Source organism: Tamandua tetradactyla, chromosome 3, assembly GCF_023851605.1.
Source record: "Tamandua tetradactyla isolate mTamTet1 chromosome 3, mTamTet1.pri, whole genome shotgun sequence".
NCBI lineage: Eukaryota > Metazoa > Chordata > Mammalia > Pilosa > Myrmecophagidae > Tamandua > Tamandua tetradactyla.
Genome location: NC_135329.1, coordinates 5,761,140 through 5,778,305, shown reverse-complemented (window position 1 = coordinate 5,778,305; position 17,166 = coordinate 5,761,140). Strand labels below are relative to the sequence as shown.

Sequence of the window (17,166 nt, the reverse complement as noted above, 5' to 3'; positions counted from 1 at the left end):
AGCCAAAACTGGAAACAATTCAAACGTCCATTAACAAATGGTGGTATGTTCGTAGAGTGGAATAGAGACAGTGACTAGTTGTAATAAGCAACTGATAGATGCAAAATGGTGAGCTAATCTCAAAACATTATTGTGAATAAAAGAGGCCATGTATGATTCCATTTATAGAATTCTATAATTCTATAATTCTAGAATTATAGGGGTGGTTTTTCCTTGGTTCTTAATCTTTTTGGATCTCTGGAAATCTGTGATGTAACGTTTGTGTATAATGTAAGTAGCAAGTAGACAAATTTAATAACAACAACTAATATTTAGTGTGTACTGACCATTTACCTGACATTCTCCTTCACATTCTACCCATTTAATTGACCCACTGAATCCCCCCAACAGCCATCTGAGGAAGACATCGCATGCCATTTGTACAGGTGAAGAAAACTGAACTATGGAGAGATTAAGTTAGTTGTATATGGTTATACAGCTAGGAATGGTGAAGCTGAGATTTAAGTTTCTGGTCCTAGAGTCTGTGCTTTTAGCTACTTTGCTACCCTACTTCTATATCAAACCTTGGAGATAAGGTAAGTGTTTTCAAACTGGACAACCTCTCTGCCCCTCCTTCTAACCTGTAATCAAGTGGTACAAAGGGCCAACCAAGTGAGGCCATCCCTAAGTGCTGGTTATAGTGGAGTGAATGCGGAACCTTAAGACAATTAAGCTGCAATTATCCTTCTATAGCACCTTAAAGTTTGTCTGGCCACTAGCTCATTCTCTTGAATCTGTGTCCATACACCTTACTGTCAGCCTGGGCCATCAATTTGTTTGCAATAGTCCCCATTGCCATTCTCCTCTGGCCAGGTCCCACCCTGGAAATTTTACTCCATGCTGTTTAGATACTGGGGAAGCTCTCAGAAGGTCAAGAGCCCATGTAGAGTCTTGGGACTATAAGAATTCTACAGAATCTTGGGGCTTCAAGCATCCCTTTTCTTGAGGGGATTGAAGGGCACTTTCTGGTACAGTGGTGAGGGTAGGTGGGGGAACATCTGGCAGGTCGTCCCTGGGGGCTTAGAGCCCGGTGAACACCCCTTGTTCCTGCTGCATATCGTGGTCAGCTGCGGACACTCGATGCATTTCCGAATTTCAGGGACCACAGGGAACAATCGACTTGAGAGCGGTGCAGCAGGGATAAAGCCTCCTATGCTTCCTTCAGCCGGTGTGCTAGGGCCAGAGAGGCTGTCGAGTCCTGAAATGAGCCCATCCTATTCTCTTATGTAGGGTCTGCCACCAGTCCCTTCTCTCCCTTCCTGATCTGTGAGCACAAGTTTATGCATCTCTAGAATTGGGTCTTACAGTGGGATTTTCATCTATTCACTTATTTTCCTGAGAAATAACTTTCCTATGGTGAAACACACAGATCCTAAGTATGTAGTTTGTTCCATTTTGAGAAATGCATACACCTGTATAAACTTTTCATTTTCTCCTTCCCGGTCAATATCCAACCCCTCCCCATGAGAGGCAACTCTTTTCTGATTTCTTTCAACTTAGATTAGTTTTGTCAGTTCTAGAATTCTATAAATGGAATCATACATGGCCTCTTTTATTCACAATAATGTTTTTGAGATTAGCTCACCATTTTGCATCTATCAGTTGCTTATTACAACTAGTCACTGTCTCTATTCCACTCTACGAACATACCACCATTTGTTAATGGACGTTTGAATTGTTTCCAGTTTTGGCTATCATGCATCAAGCTGCTCTAAACATTCCCACACAAGACTTTCATGACCATATACTTTCATTTCTATGACTGGAAAGGCTGCTTTCCAGGATGGCTGAATGCCTAGCCTACAAAGGTGTAGAGGATGAGTGGTGCTTGAGAGGTAGAAAGGGTATGATATTCCAGAGCAGGAGGACATGCTGAGCAAATGTGCAGAGGTGCCAAAATGCCAGTCCCTGCTAAATCCCTGCCAATCTGGAGGGCAAGGCAGAATTTCAGTGTCCTCGATCTGGTTGTTGAGCAGGTTCTTATTCTTACTACTTCTTTTATTAATGACCTTAACTCCCATGGATGTTCTGATTGGCCTGGAAAAACCGATGTGATTATCTTTACTTTCTAATCCCACTGTAAAAACTATGCTTAGAATGGCACCTGCTAACGGAAGGCTGCTATTGATATAATTCTAGCTCTGGGACACACTCCTGACTAGCTTGGAACTTCTCTTACTTCTGGTAGACAAATGACATGTGATGGCTGTCCTGCATGGCAGACAGACCCCAGAACTCCCCAGAAGACAAAGCCTTACCATTATTTGGCAGTGTAGCATGCCTTGATGTCTTAAAAAGGCTTGTAGACCCTGCTAACAGTACTATCTCATGGGCTCCAGGCCTGCGCCTGGTGAGTATGTAGTGCTAGCCCTCAGAAGTTCTGGAGTCTTGGAAGACCTGGACACATTGCTAAATGGTCTGGAGATGCACTGAGGTTCATGAAATAAGATGGGTCCTGCATTTTGGAGACCAGCAATATAGGCATGTCTGAAAAATCTTTCATCCACAATATCAGTTTGTGCTCCAGAAAGCTGAGCTAATCTAGGCATTTGTGAGCAACAAATAGGGGATGCTCTGAAACCCCCAACTCCCATGAACACTGACTAAGATGAAAATGTTATTTAGTCATAACATACAGATATTGCTCAAACTTTGTGTCCTTTTCAATGGTTCTGTCTTTCCCCATTTGTTCATTTGTTTGTTTTTGCTTATGTTTCTTTGTTTTGCGTTTAATAGGTAGCTGGATGAGTTTTTCTTGTTATTTTCCATTCTTAGTGCTGGAAGATCAGTACATTCTCCAGGACCTCAGAGATGCTGCATTGATTTCAGATTCATCCCCAAAGCAACTTGATGTCACATCTTATTCCTTGACCATTCACAATTCTTCTTTGGCTTCATTATTTTACAGGTGCTCAGTTTGTCAACTCTTTGCTACTGGAATTGAGGTCCTGACTCATCCCTAAAATGTCAAAATCTCAGGTTCTTAGTCAGGGAAGATGTTCTATAATAGTGATTCATTGACTAGTCTCTGCTCTTTAGGGATTTATTCCTGCAGCAAAAATGTAACAAAGCCTCAGCTAGAAATTAGCTTCATTTGATTTTTTTCTCCACCAAAGCTAACAAAAGAGGGCTGGATCCTGTGTACAGAATTAGGGTTTTAGGATAGACTGAAAGATTTCTGGTCAGTAGTTATATCCTGGAATGGGCAGTTTCTCTGGAAATCTTTACAAACTGGAATGCTAAGTCTTCTGCTATGATTAGGGAAAGCTCCTAGGAAGGAACAAGTGAGGATACAGTGCTCTGTAGTTGGACTTTCTTGCTTTGGAAAAATAGCAGGCCTGAAATTAATTCCAGATTATTGATCATGCAACTGTTATCAATATTTCACAAAGCAGTTGCCTCTAATTATGCCCCTTTGTTGTTTGTGCCTCTCAGATATCTTGAAATTGAGATGATTTCTATTTTTCACACTTTCAACATTGACACAAGCAGGTCAAAATTTACTCCTTTAAGGCTTTTTGGTTAGGCCATTCTTCCAGTACCTTAATAACTGTAAGCTGCTCTTTCCTTCAATTTTCTCCTGGGCGGGCTGCTCTCTAGCACTGAAAATCTCACCCTCTACCTCCCAGAGTGAGAACGAAGTCGTGGTCACTTCTGCAGACTGTGATGGGTCTGCTGGCACATTTAATTTCATTTGGAACCTGGGCATCTGTGTCAGCACCTTTGCTTCCACTGGCTGCAGGGAAAACTTAGCTTTGTCTTCATAGCTTTTACTTCGATACTTTGCTTTTCTATTTCTTTCACAAAACACAACACAGAAAGAAGCCCATGGTTTTTGCACCTTTTATGTAAGCTTTTTGGTGATTAAAACCCTAGGGTGTAGAGTTAGTGTAAATGTTAAAAATGTGTTCCTAGAGGACAGTAAGAGCTCCCTCTCTATGCATTTTTAAAGAGAGTGTTAGAGTCATAAATAATGCTGGATTGAAAACTCTGGGAAGCCCAGGCCCTCTGATTATAGTCTGTGGGGTGTCATTGTGTGTGCATGAGTGTGTGATTTTTTTTTTCCCAAATTGTGATGCATTAATGCCTCCACATGATTTCTGAGAAAGATAAGAAAGCTCAGTTCTCTCTCAGGCTGCAGGAATTCTGGAAATGTGAACAATAAATATTAAAATTTGGGTACATGTAGATTCACTCAAAAGTAGTCCTATTTGAATCTCTTTGAGGTGTCCTTCATGATGACAGCCAAATCAGGGATTTGGTCAGGGGTGGCCTTGACTAGGCTCACGCCAAAGAAGAAAGAGACCCCATGTGCATTCCATGCCTCGTGTGTGCAATAGGAAATTACTAAGGTTTAGCATGGGGCTCTTCCAAGGGGGCCAGCAGGTGTGGAAAAAGGCCTTTCTGACCTGGGCGGTCTTTGTCCATTTCTGTAGACAAAGGCTACTATAAGCTTCTTCTAGCAACATTCCCTGAAATTATTCCTGCCCGGGTTGGGACTAGGGTGAGGCAAGTGAGGAGAATAAGGTGAGGCAAGCGAGGCAGCTAGGGTACAAAATGTAAGGAGGCATTCAATGTCAAAATCTTGCAAGGGCGAGTGAAGGTCTCCGAACGCTTTGTGCCCTGAGCGCTCCATTTGCCTCACTCTATCCCTGACTCTGATTCACACTACTATGAGAATCCAAATCTTAAAGCCCTTGAATTCGATTTTGCCATGTGCCTTTATGCTTAGCTACTTCATCATGCCTACAGGTCATCAGATTTATTCAGGAATCAAATTGAAACTGGACATGATTCTTGCCCTCTAATACATCTTAGGCTAAAATTAAGAAGACTGGATATATTGTTTGTTCAGATTTGGTCAGCTGGGTTACTTGTTTCATGTAGATGCAGTGATCATGGTAGCAAAAGCTAGATAGAAGTCTCTCATCATAAACTGTCTGTAAAAGGTAATTTGTTGAACAATGAAATCATAAAAGATTAAAAAATAGAGGTAGTCAGCCTTTCTTTTGTGGCAGGTGGGTAATCTTCCTGCTATGTGGATCTTTATTGTTTGCATGTCATCATTTTACTTGATGTCCTGCTCAAGGGCAGAAACCATTTTGGGTCCTCTTTGTCCCTCTGGTATCTAGGACATACCAGGCACTCAAAAAAATGGCCAGGGAAAACTCTTTGTTGAATGAAGCTGCTTTTAAAGCACTTTAGAAGTAATTATTTGCTCTGTGACTCTATAATTCTGGGAAGCTGTGGCAATTACCAACCCTTCTATCTTTATTCATAGTGCAGGGCACTATTTCACACCCGAAGTGCAGGACCCATCTTTCCAAAAAAGCTATAAAGTCCTTGGGGCAAAATCTATGTTTTCTGCCTTGCTTATATCTACCATTACAAAGGGCTGTGGATTTATTGATTTTACCTCAACATGGTGAGGAAAAAAACCCAACAATCTACAAAATTATCAGTTTGTAAATATTTAGTTCAAAATTATTACTTCTTCTGTATCTCATGTAGCGAATATCAACTGAACACATTAGATGCCTCCCAATTTCCCTTCTAAACTGAATTTACGTCCTTGGGAGTGGTGATTTGGCATTATGCATATCTTTTATGTTGTGCATTTAAATTGAGTAAAAAAATATATACATGATAGGGTAAATGGCATAGTCCTAGGCTGTGAATGTGATAACTTGAACAAAAGCTATGCCAGTCACAAGATGAAATGGAGCATGCATCTACTTATGCTGTGCAAACTTATGAGCCTGATAACAATGGCAATAAGGCATTTGTTGCATGAGTGGCTCGTCAGGGATTCTTCTAATAGCCAGGGTAGGAGACTTGTAGTCGGAGATTAGAGTTTTTGCACTAAATACAACCACATACTTTCAGCTTCTCCTCTGGTCCTAATCCTTGCCTGAAGTCTTATCCCCCGACCCAGCATGGGTTGGCCGCTGAATCCTGCTCCATCCCTGCCCCACTCACCTGTGCTGCACATATGCATTTGTGTTGAATTTTTATGCATCTAGTAGATTACTTTTAAAGCTAAAATAAAACAGACAGTGATGTATCCCTTTTTAACAGCACAGTTGATAAATTTATATGTATGGCTTTATCCTTCCCAATGATTTTGGTAATGCTGGAATCTTTCACTTATATCAATTTCTCCATTTTGATATGTCTATAGGTATCCCACTGACCCTATATTCAAAAGCTACTGCTTCCAGAATTAGAGACTCCTTTGCCAGGTATGCAAAACCAAATAGACTCTACCGGTTGTATCTCCTTCTGTCTCCCTTCTGTCCTCACCATTTCAACCAGAACTGCTCCCCGCACAGACCTAACTGTAGGCTCCTCGTGGGCCTTTGCTCAACCTCCTCACTTTGATATAAACACCCCTTACCCACCCCCTTGTACCCCGGAGCTCCTGCCTCGCTGATTCTACCTGACCCCCAAACTGGAAGGGCACTGGATCCTCTGGGTGATGTGTGCTTTTCTCTAATTGGACTTAGGGTTGGTTGTCTTTTGAAAACTTGCCTTCTGTATTTCTTTCTGCACTGAGGATGACTTATTTCTGTTTTCCTTGGAGTATTCAGCAAAGTCCTGAGACAAGGGGGGTATAGAGTATATGTTTGTAGAACTGAAGGGTTGTTCTGTTTTAATCTCGCTAGGTTATCCTAAACCAAATGCAGTGCCATGGTCCCTGTCCCTGCTGGTGGCCATCAGTTGGCCAGCATTTTGCCCACCTCCTTCACCTAAACAGCCGCACAGGATGGATGTTAGAAGTGCGGACTCTGGAGTTGTGCTACTCAAGTGCACATTCTGACCCTGCCACTGCCTACCTGAATGAATTTGGATGTGCTACTCAATGTCTCAGAAAGTCAGTCTCCTGATCTACAGAATGTGGAAAACACTGGTATGTATTCCTTTTTATTCCCATGTTTTCTATGCCCTTAGTATTTAATGGGAAAAAAGCTAATGGAAATGTATTTCTCACACACACACACACACACACACACACACACACACTTTGTCTTTTCATGGGAATATGGATATAACTATTTTCCATTGGCACTCACCCTATGTTTTCAGAATGCAGCCAGTTTATTTCATAGTATCATGCTAAGCACTTGACTCCAACAACAACAAAAATATTTACAACATCTTTCTTTTTCAAACTTTGTAATAGAGTCCTCTCTTTTCTCCCATAAGTCCTTTTGCCCATCTATTTTACCCACCACACCCATTTCAGAAGCTCCTGTCTTCTGATGCTAGGTACTGCTCTGATAAAAGAGATTCTATTAAGATGGTTGGACCTTATAATTCATGCTGAGATAAACTAAAATCTAAAAGAAAGGCACAGAAACTGCAAAGTTTAACCTGGATAAGGAAGCAGTGGTGCTACTTCACACAGAAGAAGAGAGCAGGAAGAATAAATTTGAAGGAAGGGATTAGTCTCTGTCAAGTCATTGTACCCACTTAAGTCTAATTTCTACCTACTTTCCTTTACTTGTGGCAGATTTTTTGTGATTCTCACTTTGTTAGCTTTTAAGAGAAATCCACTATTGCTGATACATTTCTCATTGTTTTCAGAGAAGCCAGACTCGCCCCCTTTATTGCGAGTAGGGTGGTATGAGAGTTACGAACATGTACTTTGGAGCCAAGAACTATTTTTGTTACTTACATGCAATGTGACCTGGGGCAAGTTTACTTAATCACTTTGTGCCTCAATTTCTCATCCGTAAATGGGGGTGACAATAATAATACCTAACTTACAGGATATGTGAGCTACCTTGCAGTAAGTACGTAAGGAATTTAAAACAGTGCCTGGGACACCCTAAGTGTCACTAATATTGTTACTACCTGAGCTCATGCATTTAGCAAGGCTGGGCATCAAGTCTATTTTTTGACCTTTGAAATTTACTTTTAAGCCTGACTATTTCCTTCAGGAATGAAGTCAGAACATCCCAAGTACCTGTCCTGAAATCTGTCTTTCACTTAATTGCACGTCTTGTTGATTCCCCTCAATTGATTTCCGCACTCAGGTCCTGATTTCTGGAGCCCTTGGCTCACAGCATCATCCATTCAAATACCAGGCAATGGAGGCTGCATTTTCCTGAGCTTTTCCATACCTCCTGAGTTCAGGAAGGAGGACTGATGTGAATTGTAACTGACAAGGTATACCAAAGTGGGCATTTATTTATTTATTTATTTATTTATTTATTTTTTTTTTTTTAAAGAGAGAGGGAGGAAGGGAAGGAAAGACAGAGAGAAGGAAGGAAGGATGGAAGGAAGGAAGGGAGGAAGAAAGGGAGACATCTTTAAACATTTTCTTGTTTTATTATATTTTGTTTGTTTGTTTGTTTCTTACATGGGCTGGGGCCGGGAATCGAACCGGGGTCCTCCGGCATAGCAGGCAAGCACTCTTGCCCGCTAAGCCACCGCGGCCCGCCCCCAAAGTGGGCATTTATTGACGTTCACTAATCACGAACGCTCATTCAGATAATTACTGTTCATGACCCAAACTCACAGATGTCCATATCCCAAAGGTGAAGTCAGGATGGGAGGGCTTTTGTTTGACAGGGAGCTTTCCCTCTGAAATCTCCTGCTGTTCCTGTCCTTCCAAATTACTGGTGTTAGGCGCACAATAGCACTCACCTGCTTTTTCAGTATAAAATATATATAGCTCAAAATATGCCTTTAGACAAGTAATCTGGTCAAGTCTCTGGTGGGACCGTGCTCAGGAAATGCAGCCATACGCACAAGTGCAGGGCCATTTGTGTGACTTCTGTTTGCTGAAACCGGTGCAAGAAGGGAATGGAGCTGCTTCATAGGTTGGGGCAATTGGTCCAAGTACAATCCATAATGCTGCATTATGTCAGAGTTGAGAATTCTATACCACAGAGGGGCCAGAAAGGGAGTGAGTGACTGAATATGTAATCCAGGGTGGAGGAGGCAGTTTCAGAAGGGCAGATGGAGGAACCAGCTATGACACCTTGAGGTTCTGGAACATGTGAAGGATTTTGGCAGCTTGCATGGGAAGAAAGTTGGTGAGGATGTTGCGATAGTTCATTCTCTTTTCTTGTCTTCCTACTTGTCTTCTTGGTCTCTGTGTAATACAAATGATGTGCCCATCCGTGGTTGTAGACTCTGTTTATGGGTTGAACTGTATCCCCCCCAAAAATATGTTCAAGTCATAATTCCCAGTCTCACAAATGTGATATTATTTGGAAATAGGGCTTTGATGACCTGCTTAGTAAGATAAAGCCATACTGGGTTGGAATGGGCCTTAGATAAGAAGAGAAAATTTGGATAGAGAACCAGATAGACACAAGGCTGGAGAATACCATGTGACACCCAAGGCAGGCATTGAAATGCTCTTACTGCAAGTCAACAGATGCCAAAGATTACCAGAAAACACCAGAAGCTAGAAGATGCAAGGAAGGATTCTCCCCTACAGCTTTCAGCCTCTAAAACTGTGAGGCAATACATTTCTACTGTGTTAACCCATCGAGTTTGTGGTACTTCATTACAGCAGCCTTAGAAAACTAAGTAAAACTGTGCAATAGAATGAGCAAACTGTTTTTTAGAATAAAAGATGCACCAGGACATAACTGGTTTGGGGAGAAGAATACCGGTTGGATGTTAGTTTACCTCCCCCCCCCCGCCCCCCCCAGTTGGACACACCATACAAGGCCCAAACCACACAATCATAGTAGAAGCCCTAATTCTGTGTTACCATGTCAGCTGATGTCACTCTTCCCAGCTGAGTGGGATAAGAGTTTGTGAGTTCCCTGACATAGCAAGCTCTTCATGCATTGACCCATTCAATTTGAACATGCCTTGATGCCTGGGAAGCAAAGCAAAAGGAGCTGCTTCTACTTCTGGGAATCATTACCTTGTATATCCTTGGCTGATGGGAAAAATACATTGAATTTGGGGAAAATAAACAGAGTCTAAATACTCATTTCTGCCAATTTTCAAACCCAAATCAGTTATTTGTTCTCCCTTTGCTCTGGCACTCATCCTCAATCCCTCCTGAATATTTTGGCTTTGGCATGATTTTCCTTACCTGTAGTATGGCTTATTATGAAGATCCAAAGATATTACCAGCTTGAAAATACCAGGAAGAGCATAAAGCTAAAGCACCATACAAATTAAAGGTACATCTGAAACCAAACAAGATTTGCTTAAAGTAAAATAGAGCAATTCCCTTTCCCTTTTTCTGTCACTCCCAGACACAGTTTGGACATCTGTTAGGTACTGAAGAAGTCTATTATTTTCAACTGCCTGAATCCATACACAGTTGATTTCAAAACATAATTGAATTTAAATGATGAATCAATATATTATAACTGTACTAACATTATGATGCAGAAAAGCTGTGCATGTTTCTAATGCTTTCATAATATAATTCTATTTTCCCATTATTTGTCCATTATTATCCCATTTTTTAAAAAGTATTCTTTGAGCACTGCAAAGTGGCATAAATCCCAAATGGATGGTAACATCCATTTGTTTCCATTTCAAGCGACATTTGTTAGAACGTTCTATAGCAGTTCCTGGTTCCAGACTGTCTCTGAGAACAGACACAACAAACAATATTTCCTAAAACATCTGTTTCATCATGCTATTTCCTGGACAAAAATGTTTTCCCTCTTTCCAGCTCATATTACTATGAGTGGCAGCTAGAGCTGTTTACGGTTTGGCCACGACTTTTCTTTCTGTATTTGTCTCTCTTAGTTTCCAAATATCCCCCATTTTTCAGCCAGGCTGAGCACCTCACAATCCCCAAGTGAAAGGAGATTATTCTCAATGGTGTATGTGGTTATTCTACTGTTAACTAGTAAAGCTACATCCCACCTTTTCCACAGTCAATCTAACCCATGGCATAGGCTGCAATTCAACCCAACTCTTTTGCCGGACTCCTAGGGGTCCTCTGGCCCTTAGTGAATTCCCTCTTTGATAAACTTTGATTACTTGGAAAATCTCTTGATTTGGGGGCCACTTTAGCGCAGTGCTGTTGTCAATGCTAAGGTTGAGTCACGATGAATCCTCAGGCCACGCTGGACCCTTCCACTTTTGCCCTGAACCCAAGTTTCATTTCAGGTCTAATGTACAGAATTAATCACTCAGTGAATAGAATCATGCCCCCAATAAAATGCTAATTTTCCAACTGCTCTTCTTAGCAGGCGCAGGAACAAGGGAAAAAGAGTGTAGATATGAAGCAGCAGAAGCTAATGTGGCAACAAGGGAAATGAGAAATGTAGCCAGATGCTGAAAAAGCAATGACAGCAAAAGTACATCGCAAACATTGAAACTGCAGTCACCACAGATCTATGTTGGCCAGTTGGAAAAAAAATATTTCAAAGCATAAATTTAAAGATTCTGGAATGTAAGTTATGCAATACATTGGTACATTACATTATCTATCTATCTATCTATCTATCTATCTATCTATCTATCTATCTATCATCTATCTATCTATCTATCTATCTATCTATCTATCTATCTATCTATCTATCTATCTATATCTATCTATCTATCTATGGATACAGAAGGAGAGAGAGAGTTGGGGGGAGAATGTATATAGAGAGGAAATTTTGGCTCCTACCTGATCAAATAATCCAAGTTGATAAGATCTCAAAACATTTTAACTTTTTGTTTGGTTTGAATTGCTTGGAATTTACTAACATCAGTTTTGAGACAAGGCGATGGTGTAAGCCCTCTTTGCCAGGCATTGGCCATGAGTGCCTGTACAGCATCCATTTCTACATGGTAAAATAATTCATCTTTCTTTTGCTGAGCCATTTCTTCTGAATGTTTCTTCATGCTGCCAAGGTGAGATGACTCAACCCAAGACTCTAGAGCTGGACAGGGGGCCCAGCTTGGCCAGTGTATTCCACTTCTGGGCACAGTAATTTAGTGAAGAAATAATAAGTCATTCACATCATTCACAGTGGGCCAGGGAGACTAAATGCCAGGTAATATATTTCAACATTTCATAGAGATGCATTAGCTCTTTAGGCCTTGTTATCAGATATCTCCTAGATGAACATTTCCCAAACTTCTTCAAAGGCAAAAAAGAAAAAAATGTGCAGAAGCATATTTATAAGCTGTCAATGCCTAGGCTTTATATTATGATTTCAAACCAAGTGTATGCACTCTGCAGCCAGATTTTTTTTTTAGCTATCTTGTAAAAAGAGATCTCCAGATGGGTTTTCCATTGGATTCTCCTCTTTACGAACAGGGAGTTCCTGTCATCCAGGCATTCCTAACATAGAGCATCCTTAGAGTATGCCAGCCCTGCAATACTTTTTTTGTGACACGCTTGTCTACATAAATACTTTCAATGACCCCAAATTACCATGTTAGCAACATTATGGTGGCCCCACCTCTCATGAACCTGTGCAAGAAATACTGAGCTGGCAAGTGCGAACAATTGCTTTCAAAGTCACATTCCTGGTACTGGGGGCTCAACCATAGGGCCCAGAAGTCACCACAGGCAAATCCCAGAGGTCATCAGGGCATCTGATTGACCGCACACAGGGAGATACGGGAAGAGGGTGCCAGAATGCTGTGAAGGAGAGCAACAGGGACCAAAGCCCCTCCGTCAGGCTCATCGGAGCGCTGTGGCTCCAGCCAGGTCCAGGAGGACCCCAGCAAGATCAGAGGAGGGCTGGAGCAGGACTTAGAAATTTTCAAGGAAGATGCATCAAATCAAAGGAGCCCCCTGAGGCAAGAGCCCTGCTTACCCATGTCTAAGGAGGCTACTGCACTGATAGCCACGTTTTTCCTTTGCTATTTGTGATGATGGTCTGAGCTTCACTGCATTCCTTCTTTAATCCTGCATATCCCCCAGAACAGAAATTCTGTTTTGGGGGGCATTTGTGTATTCTTTAACAGACACACAACTAAGTAGCATTCTTATTAGAATTACTAAATTCAGAGATGAATAGAGAGGATTGGGTATAGTGTTCATCCTATATTCTCCTCTCACATTGATTGATATACAATGAGTGAGATTTTACTGGCAAAATTGATTCAAATCCAACTAGAAAATCTCAGCCTCCAGAACTGAATTGAGCTAAAAGATGGTAAACAAAGAACAATATAAAGTAATATCTTCAAATGATTCAAATTTAAACTTACATAATTTGAAGATGCACAGATGTGTTTAATAAGGGCTTGCTTGACATGCAATGTCTTCATTAATAACAGGACATAGTACAGAAAGCAGAATGATGCCATTTTCAGTGATGTTAAATTAGAAGTAATTAACAGCGTTTGGGAAGATGTAGTCTATTAACACAAATAGAACTATAGCGATTATAAATATTGATGCAAAGATATTTAAGAAATATACAAAACAATTATGTCTGTAGGAAAATATAATTGAAAACAAACAAGGAGTCCTCTAATAAGATACAGGTCCTATGATAATGTTTTAATTTGCTAAAGCTGCTGGAATGCAGACACCATAAGATGAGTTGGCTTTTTATATGGGGATTTATTAGCTTACAAGCTCACAGTTCTGAGGCCATGAAATGTCCAGATCAAGGCATCTACAAGCAGAGCTCTCTTCCTGAAGACAGGCTGCTGGTGATCCAGGACTCCTCTGTCACATGGCAAGGCACACAACCACGGCTGCTGGTCTCTCCCTTCTCTTCCTGGTTTCCTTGCTTCCAGCTTTTGGCTTCAGTGGCTTCCTCTCTGTTTGCTCTTTGTCCTCTGTCTCTGAATTTCACACTCTTATAAAGGACTCCAATGAGAGGATTAAGACCAACCTGGAGCAAGTCTCAACTGAAGTAATCTAATCAGAAGGTCCCATCCACAATAGGAATGGATTAGCTTTAAGAACGTGATCTTTTCTGGGATCCATTCATTGCAAGTACCACAGAAACCCTCTTCCTGCTTAATGTCCTATGAACCACGGAGGCCAATGCTACATGATATTCCAGATATCCAAGCTTACAATTGCAAAGCGAATTGTAAATAGTGATAATCCTGGCATCAGGACATTAGTGAAATTATAATTTTATTTCTTTCTATTTATATAATAATATATTTATATGTATTTTTTATATACAATATACCAATCTTTATGAGATAAATAAAATTTTTCCTTCTCATCAACTTAGTATTATAAGATCACCCTATTGCACATTTCCAGGGAGCTCCATTCATGCAATCCCTGCAGAATCTATGCAAATGGTGATCCATGGATATGTGCAAAGAATATTCTGCACAACTTTACACAACTGCATTGATTTTAAATTAAATGTACTCTTTTATTCCATGGTGTTCCTCAGTGTCCAGTGATATTTCCACAATACTACAGAATCTAGAATGTAAAAGTGTCCATTGGCTTATTGCAAGCCATCATTTACTCTGAATGACATAAATATTTGAATACTTGGCATTAAGAAAGCCATTGTCAAATGACTGATTTACTGACTTTTTCTGGAAGAATCAAATGCTGTAGATATCAGCCTCTGTTGCTCTTTGCAGGTGTTATTGGCTTGTACATTTCAAAAAAGTGATTTCTGCCTATATATTTAATTAGGTTTCACACTCACATTGGCCTCTAATCAATTTACAAGATAAAATGCACTCACTGACTCCAAGCTTACGAGAAGGAAGCCTCACTGAGGATTGCTTTGGGACAGAGTCCCCAAACCCAGCCCCAAGCTCATACAAGGTCTCTTGGCTAGAGCTTTGGGAGCACTGAGTTTTGGCAAAAACCCTTTTTAAATAGGTACAAGATATTCATTTCCTGCTATAATGTTTATTAGATGCATGCCTTTCCATTATTTTCAAACTTGTTATCTAGTAACCATTCTTTTAAAAACTTCTGGTTTCACATGTGTTAATTACAATGTTAATTAAATATGGAGCCCTGTGGTTTGTTCATAGTGAGTTAAATGAAAACATCCCTAGAACTTGGAGATATGTTCTCGAGTATTTAACTAGTAAATTCAACAAAATCAAGGGAACACATAATTTTTTGGGGGGAAAAATATATTATATTCAAACTGAATTTTTCAGTATATTTGAGGTAGGATAGTATTTATTATTAAAACTATTTTTTCTGTTTTCAGCACATGTTGATTCAGCATGTGCATATCTGTGAAGTTATTTGACAACTGATTCCAAAATATTTCCATAGGTATTTAATAAAAAAGGTCTTATTGTACTGACAGCAAACCTAGACTTCATGACAATTTCTATGTAATTCCTGAATTAATTTAATTACGAGCTATTTCAAGCACAATGCATTGCATCCTCTGAAGGAATGGCATATGGTTTTGGTGAAGTGTCCTTCTTTCAGATTCACTTAATTTATAAATGTTAAATACTTTTAAATCTCTTAATATATCTACTATTTATCATCTATACACATATATGCATAAATGTTTTACTAAAAATAAGAAACATGCAAAACAGTGAACTGATCACAGGTGCACACCTCAAAGAATTTTCAAAAAGTGAACATGCCCATGTAGCCTCCACCCAAATGAAAAAATTGAGTATTTCCAGCATTCCGGATGCCTTTCATATGCCCTCTTCTAGTCACTACCCTATACAAAATTAACTGTTATATCACCATTGTGCCAATTTGAAAGTATTATGTACCCCTGAGAAACCATGTTGTAATCCTGATTCAATCTTGTGGAGGCAGCGGCTTCTTTTAATCCTAATTTGATTAGATTATCTCCATGGAAATGTGATGTGCCCAATTATGGGTATGATCTTTTGATGGAATGTGGCTGCACCCATTCCAGGTGGGTCTTGGTTAGTTTACTGGAGTCCTTTAAAAGGGGAAACATTTTGGAGAAATGACAGGAGCCTGCAGAAACTTTAAGGCCAACAGAGAAGGCAGAGACAAGGATGTTTGGAGACACTTGGAGCCCAGCAAATGTCGCCATGAGATGTTAAATGAGCCAGAACCTGGAGACAGCCAAGGTAAGACAAGAGATGAAAGCCAGCCCCGGAGAAGCAAAGTGAGGAACCCACAGGAACAGAGGCTGACAGCAATGGAGCTCAGAAGAAAGGGACCAGCACATGCCAGTCACATGAATACCCAGCTGACACAGCGTTCTAGACCCATCAGCCTTTCTTGAGTGAAGGTCACCTCATCTTGGTGCCTTAATTTGGACACTTTCACTTTCTTAGAACTTTAAACTTGTAACTTACTAAATTCCCCTTTTTAAAAGTTGGTCCATTTTTGGTATATCACATTCCGGCAGCTTGCAAACTAGAACAACCATCAATTAGTTTGGGCAATTTTTGACATTTATAGAAACAGAATCTTACATTATGCTCTCTTTAGTAATGGCTTTTGTTCTGTCAACATTATATTTTTGAAGGTCATCCATGTTGTTGCATGTGGCAGTTATTTATTCTCATCGTTGTACACTTCATATTTTTAGAATCTACCGTAATTTGTTTATCCATTCTACTGTTTGTGAAAATGTGGGTTGTTTTCTGTACTGAATCATTAGGAATAGTGCTGCTGTATTCAAGCACATGTCTGTGTGCAAATGAATACATATCTGTTGGTTATACACCAAGGAATGAAATGGCTGTGTCTTAAGGTAAACCTATGTTAAGCTTTAGCAAATGCTATCAAAACACATTCCAACGTTGTTTAAAAATTTCCATTCCAACCATCAGTGAATGCGAGTTTTAGTTGCTTCATCTGCTCTCAAGAACTTGGTATTTTCAGATATTTTTAAAACCGTAGCTATTATGATTCGTGTAAAGTGGTATCTAATTGTAGTATTAATTTGCATATGTCTGATTAATGTTGTTAAACACCTCACATGTTTATTTAACCATTTGGATTTGTGTGTGTGGGTGTGAAATGTTCATTTGAGGCTTTCACTCACATTTCTCTTGTGTATCTTTATCTTATTGATCTGTAGAAATTCTTCATATAGTCTAGATACTTTATTGCATATATTTACTGCAAATTTCTTCTTTCAATCCTTGGGGTTTGCCTTTTAATGAAGAGATATTCTTGATTTAAAGTAGTTAAATTTATCGAAACTTTCTTTTATGGGTTAGTGCTTTTTATGTCCTATTTAAAGAATCTGGCTATGTAAATGTGGTGTTGGAAAACAAAACATT

General features: G+C 40.0%; 1 long non-coding RNA gene across 1 annotated transcript; it reads left to right on the top strand.

Annotated features, from left to right (window-relative positions):
* The first annotated feature begins 206 nt into the window (after positions 1 to 206).
* LOC143675936 (uncharacterized) lies at positions 207 to 6,943 on the top strand. Its single transcript, XR_013171699.1, has 3 exons — positions 207 to 270; positions 6,221 to 6,281; positions 6,705 to 6,943. It is a non-coding gene; the product is annotated as an uncharacterized LOC143675936 (long non-coding RNA).
* Positions 6,944 to 17,166: the final 10,223 nt, after the last annotated feature.